This window comes from Anguilla rostrata, chromosome 15 (assembly GCF_018555375.3).
Source record: "Anguilla rostrata isolate EN2019 chromosome 15, ASM1855537v3, whole genome shotgun sequence".
NCBI classification, from domain to species: Eukaryota; Metazoa; Chordata; class Actinopteri; order Anguilliformes; family Anguillidae; genus Anguilla; species Anguilla rostrata.
Genome location: NC_057947.1, coordinates 29,131,421 through 29,145,077, shown reverse-complemented (window position 1 = coordinate 29,145,077; position 13,657 = coordinate 29,131,421). Strand labels below are relative to the sequence as shown.

The 13,657-nt window shown below is 45.6% G+C and overlaps 2 long non-coding RNA genes across 2 annotated transcripts in view; one reads left to right on the top strand and one right to left on the bottom strand.

Moving 5' to 3' along the window:
* The window catches only part of LOC135240640 (uncharacterized), a 107,547-nt gene that overhangs the window by 85,823 nt on the left and 8,067 nt on the right, over positions 1-13,657 (top strand). The gene's annotated exons all lie outside the window — the stretch shown is intronic.
* LOC135240641 (uncharacterized) overlaps positions 8,713-13,657 on the bottom strand; it is a 17,532-nt gene continuing 12,587 nt past the window's right edge. Inside the window, exon 2 of the long non-coding RNA XR_010325739.1 lies at positions 8,713-11,135. This is a non-coding gene — a long non-coding RNA (uncharacterized LOC135240641). The remainder of the gene's footprint in view (positions 11,136-13,657) is intronic.

The window sequence follows — 13,657 nt, the reverse complement described above, 5'->3', positions numbered from 1 at the left end:
ATTTCAAACCGAGGGTGTTTGTGGCAAGACAGCAATTATGAACTTTCAAAAGCCTGCCCGCCTGCCCGTGACCTTTGGAAAAAAAAAAACGTCTGGCTTTCCTAGGAGAGACCGGCGGTGGTGGTGGGGGGGAAGAGAGTCGGGGGGGGGGGAGGATGAGGGGGAGTGGGGTGGTGACCACGATATTTTCTCTCAGGCACCTTTCACTCCGGTTCCCATTCAAGGCTGCCGCTCTGTCTGTCCGTCTTGTTTAAGGAGGAATTAGTTTTCGAGGCTCGGGGACCGCTTCCCACGCTGGGCACTGGTGTTAATAATAATGTGTGGGTGCAGTTTCGATCGCTCAGGTAGGGTTGGGTTTCTGCGAGCGTGGCCTCATGCCTCCGAGCGATATCGGGACGCACGGCGATCTGTGGAATTCTCCGAATTCCTCACATAGTCGCCCGGGCGGCACTTTTAAGGGAAGCGAGCGGCGTGGAGCCCCCGAGCCAATCCGCTTCCAGCGCTTGCCGTCGTGTCAAAGGTCAGAGCCTCCAGGATGTAGTTTCAACACCCCCCCTCCTACGGCCAAGTTAGCCTTATAACCTTCTTATGCCTCTGTGTGTGTGTGTGTGTGTGTGCCTGTATGTGTGTGTGTGTGTGTGTGTGTGTGCTTGTTCGTGCGTGTGTGCCTATGTGTGTGCATGTGGGTGTGCGCCTGCGTGTGTGTGCATGGGGGCATGTGAATTAATTTAATGTTTTATTCCATTTTTCATTTTATGCCATGAAGTGCAGCACCACAACATATGACCAAGGCAGTTATAGTGCTCCTTTTTCCAGCACGCTGCTTCCGTGGCAACTGGCCGGGCTTAAAACATAAAAAAATATATACGTATATTTTTAAATCATGTATTTCTGATTTTCCCTGTAAGAAATTGCCCCACAGGGATAAATAATGTAGCATTGTATTGTAATGTGTTGCATTGTATAAAAGGCCAGCAGATACGGAGTTATGGGAAGTGAGGGCAGCTGTTGAAGCAGCAGGCATGCTGGGATAGCTCCGCGGTGCCTGTGTCGCTCACTGTGTCGTCGCGCTGTGCCGTCGGCCTCGCCCGCGCTGTGCAAACAGACCTGTGCTTTGATGTGGGGGCTCTGGGGGGTCGCGGTGTGTCTGAACCACGGCCGCCGGGGGGGGGGAGGGGGGGGGAGGGGCCACCGCCGCGCTGACCCCGAGCCAATAGGAGCCTCGTCCTCGCATTCCTGCGCCGACCGAGCCGGCGAACCCCACGGGGTCACAGGAAGTGGCACGCGGGGAAATCGGTCATTCATTCCTGCTGCACACACTCCTTCAAGGAAAAAAAAAAAGAGGGAAAAAAAAGAGGAAGAATTCCCTCAGTGGCAACAGGGGTTGGGGTGGGGTGGGGTGGGGGGGTGGAGAAGGGGGTGGGGGGTGCACAATCCGTTTAGTCGACAGGGCCACTGCACCGTACAGGTGCTAACTTAATCAGATAAATAGTGACACTAAGTTTTGTCATTTTTCTGCACTGTCGGAACTGCCTGGTCACCCAGCGCTGAAGTGCTGAAGACCAATTGCCTGGTCACGACAGCTGAACAAATGAACTAATTACAATAATGCAGGAGGACGTGATGGCATTAATGTTGGATGGAGTGCTCAAAGCCTGTGCTGTTTAGTTGGCACATTTTTCATACTTCTGTTATTTTATTATTTTCATCCTTTGCTATTTTTTTCTAACCAGTCTAATCGAATCTAAGTCCTTGTCCCTTTCTTATATACCAAGTAAATGGAAAAAAAAAAAAAAACTTAATGCGTGGAAGAAAGCACTGTGGTCTGAGCTGAACGGCTTTCAGCCTGTTTTTCCCACGCTGCAAATGATGCGCACGCGGGAAGCGCATGAAATGCGTCGCCTCCCTGCCGCATGTGCGTCGCGACGCCGTATCCGCAAACTTAGCACGCCGTTGCGACCCCGTATTTACATCCTCCCCTAGTTAAGTGTTTCCACAATACCAAACTGTCCAAATGACTCACCGTTTGAGGGGCGGGGGGAGAGCCGGGGGCTCTGTGGAGGCGCTCACACGCATCAGCTGGAGGGCTCCTGGAGCGCTGGCCAGATCGACAGCAGAAGGCCGCATGCTGGGCCCAGCTGGACCGCGGTAACGGCAGCAGTTAGCTCACACACACACACTCACACACACACACACACATACCGCTGAGGGTAATGATGGCTGCAGCTATCTGAACCCGCGGCAGTTTACGCGCACACACACACACACACACAGGTATGCGCACACACACACACTCTCTCAGGCGCGCACACACACACACACATACACACATACGCACACACACAGACACACACACACACACACCCACATACGCACACACACACACACACACCCACACACACACGCACACACACACACACACACACACACCCACATACGCACACGCGCACACACACACACACGCACGAACGCCGCGGAGGAAAGACAAGGCGATGACTCACGCGCGTCATCCCTGAAGGATGTTCAGTCGGGGGCCTCGCGTTCGTGTCTGAGGTGCCAAGGAATGCTGGAGCTTTGAAAACCCAAATGACAAAGGATGTGAGTCAACACGTCCTGTTTAGACCAACCGCTTCGCCTGGAACGGACAGCCTGTCTCAGATCGTAATGTGCTGGTAGTGTGCTGCACCGGAGGTCGGGAGGTGAGTGGGCAAAGACCCTCTAAAGTTTGATTCATACTAGCAAGCACGCAAGCACACAAATACTACAAATACAAACACGTAATAATAATAATAATAGTAATAAAACAAACTAACGTATATTGTTGTTTTATTGCAGACAGCCTAATGGTCTTGAATTCCAACCAGATGCGAGTGAAATATCACTTTAAACCCTTAACCCTTCACACACTCATAAAGCTCCTGCCAAAAAAAACAAAACAACTCATTTTACCAGCACAGAAATCAAATGAATAAAATCAGAATGAACTGACTGCTCTCTGACTGAAGACCCCCACCTTTATGAAACAAGAAACCGAGATAGTTTTACCCAACGAGCACTACAGACTCCACTAAAGCATGTCTAAAATTGATGATCACATACTGTCTATATCAGGCATTTAAGTTCTATATAAATAGTCTTATGTAATAAATTACGATGATCTTAATAGGAAATGTCAATATGTAACAAAAATATGTAATGTATTAAACGTGATTACAAATAAAACAGTATGAAATGGGAAAATCGACTTACATTACATTAATGTAATGTAATGAAAATATTTTTCAGTTTTTTTGGAGGACCCTCTGGAAGTCCTTTGCATACTCTGGGGGAAAGGGGGGCTGCCTGGAGGCTGGTTGCTGGTTGCATAACCTCTGACAAGGGAATGTGAATTCAGTTAGCAGTAATGCTCACACCTGCACTGACAAAACGGTATGAAGCATGCTGGTAATTTACGCTGGAGATTTACATTAGAGTGAACGTAGAACCCGAAGCTCAAAACTGCAGTGCGACAGCGATCTTCCTCGGCGTTGTTCGCTCTCGGTCTGAGTCTGACGGAGCGCTTGTTCTGTTCACATTCGCATTCTGTTGAGGAGGTGGAGGAGGCGGTTTGCCGTTTTAAGGGGACAGGAGGTGGGATGTTTAAAATGCCTTGTTTCGGTAATTACCACTGCCGCGATGTTCAGTGAGTGACAACCTGCAATTTGCGCAAACGGGCCCGTTTTAAACGGCTCGAGCCGTCTGAGCGGCTCCCCGTGAATGCTTGTCTCCGGCATACAAGTGCGTGGGAATAGGGTCAGTCTAAAAGTTACCCGAGGTGAACCTGAGGCTTGTGGGCAACACTGCCCCCTACTGTTGATATGGGTTCACAGCATTTATCCCATTCCATTGCGATTTTTAATGACTTGGTTTGAATAGCAGCGCTAAATTTAACTAGGCCTACTATATGGCCTCAGAGAGACCTGGAGATCGACAGGTTTTATTATGAATTCACTTATTGTAAAAATCATCCACGCAAAAGTAAAAAGGGCAAAATATTTTTCTACTCCCAATTTATATCGATCTGCAGTCGTACTGATTTAGTGAAATAGTATCATTTTAGTTTAAAACATTAAGAAATGTAAAAAATATCACACAATGTAGTTTGACGTGGATCTGCTGTCACCTATTGGTTTTAAGTGGTTTAACACGACAAAATGAAAAATTTAAAGGTTGAGTTAAACATTGTTTTGACCAGCAATTTCTGTCAGTTGGATTCTATTTTATTTGGTCTGATCAGATGACCCATGCTGAAATATAACTGTAGAAAATATTGGGGAACAAAATGGTTGGTTTGATGACGCTCAACATCAGCAGAAAATCGTTGTTGTTTTTTTTTTTTTTTTTAGTGTAATATCACTGTAGTCTCTCCATGCGATTCGGAACTTGGCCAGCAGGTGGCAGGTTTGTCGCGCAATGTCTTTGACGCGCACTTAAACTCTCCGCTTGCCAGAAGAAGAACTATTATGTCAGTCACTGTGCCACGTTTGTATGGGTACAGTTGTGTAAACAGAAAAAAACCGCAGCGTAGTTAATATTTACACGCTCTCCAGGGAGGGTCCAAATATTAGAGGGTGATATTCGCAGCACTGGCTCCAGGTAGTATATTGTAAAAATAATGGGCATCCTGAAAGACTAGTGGTCACGTGGTGACATGGTCACAGCAGTTGTGGAGAGTACTGCACGTGGGCGTTTAGATAAGACCATCTGCGAAGCAATAAAGTACACATTACAATACACACATACATTTATATACACTCAGTGGCCACTTTATTAGGTACACCTGCTTGTTAATGCACATAATAGCTGAACATCCCCCAAACAGTGAAATAATTGGCTGCAACTCAATATTCGGTGAGCTCCATAATTTTTGGGATACTTTTTTCCTTCTTGATTTTGGCTCTGTATTCCACAAAGCTGAGAATGGACACTTTTACCACATGTGAATTGTTTAAGTACAAATCCAAAATTGTAGAGTATAGAGTCAAATCAAGAAAAATGTCTTTGTCCCAAACATTATGGAGCTCACTACATAAAGTACTTTTTATATTACATTCATTTACATTCAGAGATTGATGAAACGAAAACATAAAATGGAAAAAGTGAGTCAGTTAAGAAAATTTTCATAAGAAAATTACTTTTTAAACGACTCCTGTTTCATATAAATAATAAATGAAAGAAAGAAAAAAAGATTTGCACAGAACTCAGGGTACCAGTAGGTGGCAGTGTTGTGTTTAGTGTTCATGTTCAACACAGGAACAATACTGAAGGGCCACAGCCAACATTACGACAAGATTGCCAAGTTGAAGTGAGATTGTAATCCGTCAGAGAGCTTCAGTCGGAGCCCAATTGTGCCTCTCAAGTCCCAACAGTGCCACCCACGCTGCAAGCATTGCGTGGTTACCTGAGCTACACAATACTACAGGAGAGCGCTAGCACCAATCAGAGGACGACAGCTGGTAGCACACAGGTGCCTGTTGCTAAGCTGGAATGTACTGATGTAGTGATAAGCCAAAGAACACTGTGAGACCAATGATAATATGATAATAGTCTGATTACATATTGATAATTCTGTAGTGATAGTATATATTATATACACACACACACACACATATATATATACACTTTTTTTATCTTTTGCTGGTATTTAAGCCTACCCATGGTTTTAATAAAAGGACAGCGATAGAGCGTTTCCCGCTTGGCTCAGCTCCGTGGTGAACCGCGCCCTGCCACATGGCGGTAATGGCAGTCAGGCGGCCGCGGGGTCCGTGCCTCGTGGCACGCGGCGGAGGACGCCGGGTTCCGTGAGGGCGCGAGGGGGAACCGGATCAGAACGCCACAGCGGGGGAGACGGGCCCCGGGGCCACACATCTGGGCTCGCTGCTTCCTCTCATGGGGAATGGGTCAGAGGTGGTCTGCCAACCCCACTAGGGCAGTAACTGGGCTCAGGGACAGCGCCCCCTGGGATACAGGCACAGCGCCCCCTGCTGGCCCACTCTATGCCTGCCCCCTCTTGTTACAGCCTGCAGTGGGATAATACTCCCTGTGAAAACACAGACTTGACTTTCAGCCATAGCTTTCTTTTCAGAGACTTAACTCCCTGGCTTTGGCGCGGATCAGCCCCCCCAGTCCCTCTTATTCCTGCTAAAACTCCACAGGAAGCATCTGAAAGAAACATTTCTTTGGAGGATTAGCTGTTTCTGAAATCATCTGCACAAGTTCCAGGGAATTCCTAACTTATGCATGCCCATCTTAACTTTATGAATATGTCCAACCGATACCCACTGTTTCTTCCAAAAACCACTAATGTTTTGGAACAGTTAAAATCTTTTTAGAAATTCACCACAGAGTAATGCAGACCAATTTTAAGTGAACCCTGAATTCAGGGGGGGCACTGCTGTGATTGAATCTGGGAATGTTTTTTTTTTTTCTTGTGCTTGTCTCTTTGAATAGGGATTTTCTGCATGGCGACCAGACAGTTGTGAATGATTGTGGCGACATGACTCAGACTTGGAGCTGATAATATTATTGTTTGGTATGATTCCATGCAGAATCAATTGTGGCGCTTAATGTCATTGTTTCTGTGGCTGAGCAAAATGAGATATGAGTATGAATCCCAAGCTTTTTCCTGAACTTTGGTCGGGCTGTGATGTGATGTCTGCTTTCTCTGTGGTTCACCCTGGTTTTATATTCGAGAGGTTTGGACCTCCTATTGTGGCAGCTAAAGGTCTGTGGTAACTGTTTTTCAAAAACAGTTCAGTTGCTGATCCCAAATATTCCAGTTATTTACCATGTTTTCTTTGGCTATTATGAAAAAAGTGTGTGTATGTATGTGTGTGTGTGTGTGAGAGAGAGAACACATAGTATCAGGGTGCAAAGGTGTGTGTGTGTGTGTGTGTGTGTGTGTGTGTGTGTGTGTGAGAGAGAGAGAGAGAGAGAGAGAGAGAACACATAGTATCAGGGTGCAAAGGTGTGTGTATGTGTGTGTGTGTGTGAGAGAGAGAGAGAGAACACATAGTATCAGGGTGCAAGGGTGTGTGTATGTGTGTGTGTGTGTGTGAGAGAGAGAGAGAGAGAGAGAGAGAGAGAGAGAGAACACATAGTATCAGGGTGCAAGGGTATGTGTGTGTGTGTGTGTGTGTGTGAGAGAGAGAGAGAACACATAGTATCAGGGTGCAAGGGTGTGTGTATGTGTGTGTGTGTACACAGGGAACGTTGAGGCTTGTGAGGTTGTTGATGAAAGTGCAATGCCACCCCACTCTTGGCTGTGTTGGCCGATGATGCCAGCACACACTGTGTCTTTTGTGTTGTTCCACTAAAAAAGGACTGTGGACAAAGTCTTACTCTATGTTAGCTTCATCACTCGTTTTTCATTAGTTGCAGTTTTTGTGGGAAAACGCAAGGGAAAAATCCAGCTCTAAGAGCCGAGCATTCTCTGTTGTGTCATATTGCCATGAGACGGACCATTCAGCACAAAAACCCAGCTACAAAAGCCCGGCCATTATTCAATTTCCTATTTCCCAAGTTCCTCATTTCCCATACATTTAGTGGCCTGAGAACAGTGCGGTACTGTACCACAAGAGGGGCGTGTACCATCCACGTCCCCTAGGGTTGCCAGATTTAGAATAAGCTGACATTACAGATGACACAATATATATGACCTGTCGTGTATCTATCAGCTGCCCATATACTGTACTGCAGCAGTTGAGGTAGAGTCACCTTCCTTCCTTCCTCCCCAAAGGTGTTTAAAATCACCAGACCTTTGCCAGTAAGGTCACAGAATAGAGACTGCCTGGATTTTGAAGTGAAGCACAATTCAAACTGCCATTTAGGTCCATATATGTTAGTTTTTATTTGGCAGGATTGTTTTTGTCTGATTAGGCAAATGTGATTCCAGTGCTAGTTTGTACTTGGTAGGATTGTTTGCTGAACAGGTTACTCTACAGGGTTGGAGTCCTGATCTATGTGGTCACTTCGGCACTATGATCTTTACTTCACTCTAGTGTGTTTCTTTTGCACCTCTGCACCTTGAACTAATGCACTTGTTGTACGTCGCTCTGGATAAGAGCGTCTGCTAAATGCCTGTAATGTAATGTAATGTAAATATTAAATTGTCCCTTCATTGGCCATCCACTTATACAGCCAGTATTTAAAAGTGAGAGAGAAAAGTACCTTTACAATGACCTAGTGCTAGGGCTCTTTGCTCAGACTTACAATGCAGGCCAAAAGTGTTAGGCCACCTGTGGTTAAAAATATATAAAAAACATAAATAGAGAATTAACTTAATATATGCACATTTATTGAATAACAAACCAAAGTTTAAGCTTTAAGAAAAACAAACAATTTCTACATACAATAACACAAAAAGATGACTTTCACTTAGAAATACTGTAATCTTAGATATCACTTTCCTCAAAATAGCCTTGTCGATACTTGTCGCTACCATTGCTGTTTATAACTGGTGTTGCTTGGCATAAAAATATATTTGTCAACCATCTCAAATCTGCCAGCAAGGTTAGTAACTAAATGTCATTCAAAACAATGAGAAATAACTGCTGACGACTACAGTCTCTGGTTCAGGTATGTTAAAGAAGGGTGCAGATGGATGGGCTCTTATTTTTACAAGTCAAAATTTCCACACGGTCTGCAAAAAGTTATTTCTATGAATGTAAATGGTTTTGTATACTGTAAGCTGTGGTTCACATGTTATGACAGGGTGTCAGCAAATGTTGATAATGTGTGTGAAGAAAAATAAGGTGTGAAATATGATCATTTTTGGACGCACAAACACGAAGCGAGTCGTAATGCGCTACGAGGATCCCTCCCGGCCATCTCCATCGCCAGCACCCGCCCTACTGCCGACTGCAGACAACCGACACCTCGAACCCGCTCCTCCTCTGTGGCCCCGCTTCTCGCTCAGGAAACGGCTGCGTGCGAGAAAGGAATCCGGCCGCCGGGTCTCGCTCCCGACCGCAGCAAGAACACCTCAGAACCTCAGCACACCTGGGAGAGGGAGGGAGGGAAGCATCAAGGCTTATGATGTCATAAAGGGAGCGTAGAGGCAAAGATTCCCCTTTAGGGGACGTTTCTTTGGTACGGTACAGTGCCAAGGGCTTCACAACAGGAAGTGGGTAGAAACTGGAGCGAACCATCTGTCGGAACTGGGCGGGGGGGATGCCGGCAGGAGGCCGAAATTGGAACAGCCTGTATGGAGACCCTATAGACAGTCAGGAGAGAGTAAAGGGCTGATGAAGGTTGGATTAATTCTGCTCTCCAGATAAGCCCAACGAGGAGATCTGCAAGTGAGAGAGAGGCTATCACTCTCCAAAATTGGGTTCCCACCCCCACACTGCCGAAGGCCGCTGTTTGGACGACCAACCGCAGAGGTTAAACAAAATCCCCTTCCCCGTCTTTACCTGCCCAGAAAAACAGAACAGAGACTATTTATACTAAAGACTTGTAAAAAAATAAATAAATAAATAGGTGCAAAACCAAGCTGCAGTAGCCGTTTCCTAAATACTGACTGTGGGCACTTGAAGTTTAAGTAAAATGTGGAAAATAAATAATACTTCATATATGTGTGAAAATAATGCATGTATAAATATATAAATATATATGTGTGAAAATAAATGTGGAGTCCTGGGTAAAGTCAGCTGTGCTCCTTAGATACAGTATCTCCATTTTCTTTTAAGAATGCATCTTGCTCCTTCTGGCACTATCAGGCGAGGATTTGGAAAAGTACCGCTGTCTTTTTTGGAAACAGGCCAGTATGAACTCACAAAATAGAAAATTCAGGTGTCTATTTTTTGCCATGTGTTTATTCCAAATATATATCATTATATTTACACTGGCTCGGTCCTCCTTGGCTCACTTGGTACATTTTCCAAAGGTTGGAGGCAGGTATGCTTTATTTATAGTCACTAAAATAGATATTGTTTTGTATGACTTTTTAAAAAACAACTGCCACCTAGTTACTGTCAATGGCCGGTCTTGGTAATACTTATTTTTGTTGAAAGCAACAACCTTTAATATACACGGAAAGTATATTTGGAAAAAAGAGTCCTCTGAGCTTCCAGCAATGAAAGAAGTCACATCTGGTTTCTTAACTTAAGTCTACAATGAAAAAAGACCTTGCCAGAGATGATCTGTGGTTTTTAAACACACAATGGCTAGCCTTCGATAGACAATCGAGTTTGATATATCTTTTCCAAGAAAGATTGTTTTTTTGTTCAACATGGCCAAAGTCAAAGCCTTCAACATGTTTTTTTTTTAATGTTTTGCTCACGGCCAAGCCAAAAGTTTCGATTGTACAGTTGAATACAAATTCTGTACAAATTCTCAGAGACAGGCAATGACCCTGATGGTTTCCAAAATGAATATTTGTCGTTGGAATAAAAGTTGAGCAGTAAGGGGAATTCAGTGCTCCAGGCCCCAGTTATTTGCCTGCCTCGCCTGTTCATACGATCCCCCTCAGTTTTGGGGAGGAAGGGGGGGCATGCTCTGGTTAGTGGGGGGCTGCCTGCACCAGCTACTTAATATTCATTTTTAGCAATGCAGCATCATTAATGGTAGGGCTGTACACAAGCAGTATTCAGTAACAAACCTTATTATATATTTGGTTCCCTGACTACTACTGTGCATTACACAGCACCTTAATACGCTGTTTGACTTTACAGCCCAGTAGGGCAAGCTAGAGAACGGTTCAGAGAACCAAAAAGCTTATAAAAACAGATGAAAGCAATCCGTTAAATATTTTTGCCGTAATGTAGTGACACGCGGCCAGTTTCTTCCTTCTCTCGAAATCTGTCGTTCTGTCGTGAGGCAGGGCGACGCTCCACGTCCGGTCCCGCGAACAACGAAAGCAAAATATTCGCTTGCCGAAGCTTTTTTTCCCACCTCGACCGCGCTGTGCGACACGCCAGCCGAGCAGAGCCGATGTTTCCAATTACGTTATTTTTTCACCGAGGCCGCGAGCGGCGGCGTCCGTGCTCTGCGGAACACGCGCGTCTCCTTGTGCTGTCCTTTCCTCGGACCCGGACGCGAGCCAAGCAGCAGCGCGCTCCTTCAGGATCACGGAACGCGCCTGTCCAAAATTCCTCCTGCAGTAGAGAAAACACAATGCGTTATCCGTGCACAAACACGGTGCTCCCTCCGCCTCCCGTGCGTTCCCTGTAAGGCCACGCGGCGTGAACTTAGCGGGCTGGAATGTTTGAACCTCGTCCCACATGTGGCCTCCGGAACTTTGTGATCGGGATTCAGTTTTAGTTATCTGACTGCAGACTAAATAAATGTTTGGCACTCAAAGGCAGGGACTGTTTGGTTGGAAAATTAGTATTAATGCAGCACTCCAGTGAAAAATCAACTTTTCCTAAAAAAAATCCACATTTATGTCAAAGTACGTATGTTCAATTTGGTGTAGAAAAAAGTCCACGCCTTTGCTGAAATTAAACTTCTACATGAACCAAAATACTAAGAGGTGGAATATTTAATGGGAATGGCCTACAATAGGGCACAGGAGATAAGACAAATTATTTATCTTCTCACTGTGCTAAAAGGCATTGTTCAGTACTCTAAGCCACTGCTGCTATATCCAGAGGGAAAGGGGTGATGTTCGAATAGACTGCAAAGGAAACAAGAATGATGAATCTGACATTTGACGGGAATAGTGAGAGAACCTGTGTCAGGCTGCCAATCAAGCGCTACACTGTCACACTTTGTTGCCTGCAGCACTGTCACTTCTGCCAGCATCCATTCTTCCTTTTGAATCAGAGAACGAGGGACAGAAAAAGAAAAAAAGCACCCTCCTCTCCCTGTCAGGCAACCAACCACCTCCTAAATTTAATTCAGTTGTTGGGAATGTATTCATTTATTCATTGTTTTTGTTTTGTTTTGTTTTGCAAATGCCAAAATAGGTGCTGGAGTTCCTCTTTAAATGTATACATACCAATACGTATGCAGCAATTGCAATGTTGACTGAGAAATGCTTGATACATTCGAAGAGTGGTCCCCTGATTGTCATTTTCCTCAAATCTAAGGAGGACAAACCAATGGGTGGACCTACGGTTCCTTTTAGGATTCTGCTTGTGTTCTGGTATTTCCATGGTGATGACAAGAACTGACTGAAGCCTAATGTGTACTACTGGACCACAAACAATGGAAAATTCAGGGCCCAGAGCCTGGAGTCTGGCCACTGGAGATCGCGAGCATTCACTTGAGTTCGAAAAATGAAATTTGAACGCGACTTTAAGAATACATTTTAAAATCAGGGTAACGGCTCTGCCAAGGCCTCCAGGTACAGGTGGCCTTTGTTCTGGAACGCGGCGAAAGTTCCGGCGCGGCAGTTGGCCGGACATCTTGTTTTGCTCCCTCTTTTGCAAGGCTGAGCCAATGGCTCACAGAGCTGCCATTGTGATGTCATTCCCGGAGGCGCGCACATCGGCGGCGGCCGGACGCCACAGGGGCAGTCCGGCCCGGGACGCTCTGCAGCCCTGGGACGCCCTGGAGCCCTGGGACGCGGGTGAGCGCCCGTAAACACGCTCGCTCCACAAAGTAAACCTCACACACGCGCTGTGAAGCACCCACACTGCGGCCCCATAACCTCACTGGAACAACAACGAGTTTTCACCATGTAGCTCGGTGAATACGAATTCCGAATCTGTGAAAGACAACCATATGCGTCGGAAAGCACATAAGATGTGGCCAGGCAGCTTGTCCTGAAATGACTGTTTTTTATTATTTAACTCTAATCAGAATTATTGAAGGGGGCATGGGAGTTAAATCAGTGGAAATTCAGTTGGTGCTGTGACATAACTGTTTTGGTGCCATGGGTTCTCATTCACCTTCCTGAGCAGCCAAGAAACGGTCATTAGCATTAGCAAAAAAATGCGACCCACGGTTTGCCTCTAGAGTTGAGGATTACACTCTGCAATAAGATTCAATTTGACTCCTGAGGCCCAAGTGGCTCCTACCTGATCGACAGCCAAAATAACTGCTGAGGGGGTTGGCTCTGGCAGCTTAGTTCTCCGGACTAATTTAGAGAATGACAAACTGACAAAAGAAATCAGGTCAAGTGAAGATGAAGGGCTTCCGTCTTTACACTACAGCCATAGAGTGTGGCTATACCTCAGCGTACTGGGGACGCCCCTGACCCTTTGGATGTTACACACTGTTGGAAGAGAAATTCAGAATATATACAGCGTATCTAGTAGCGAGATGGAGATGGTGGGGTTTATAGAACTCGTGAATATCACATTCTTTCCAGAGAACCTCGCCTATCTTTTTTTTTTTAAGATCCAGTTTAACGATAAGGAAATGTTACTTGAATAATAACCATTGTTCCACTGCACCCATTTATAAAAAAAAGTAAAATAAACGGGCTTCACTCGTACGGTCCAAGTGGTCCCGTAGCATCCTGGTAAAAATTTAATCCAGGACAGAAAAGTGCCAATCAAGCGAGTACTCTGGCCTGCTGGAGAGTCAACAACGGGGGCTGGATTCACGCAGGGCTGTAAGGGTGCCGTGTGCCAGTTCCTGCAGCTTGACAGCTCTGAACCAGTTTGGCCCCATTGCTTTAGCCGGAGCAGACAGCGCTCACAGCGCGCATGTAAGAGAAATCTCCCAG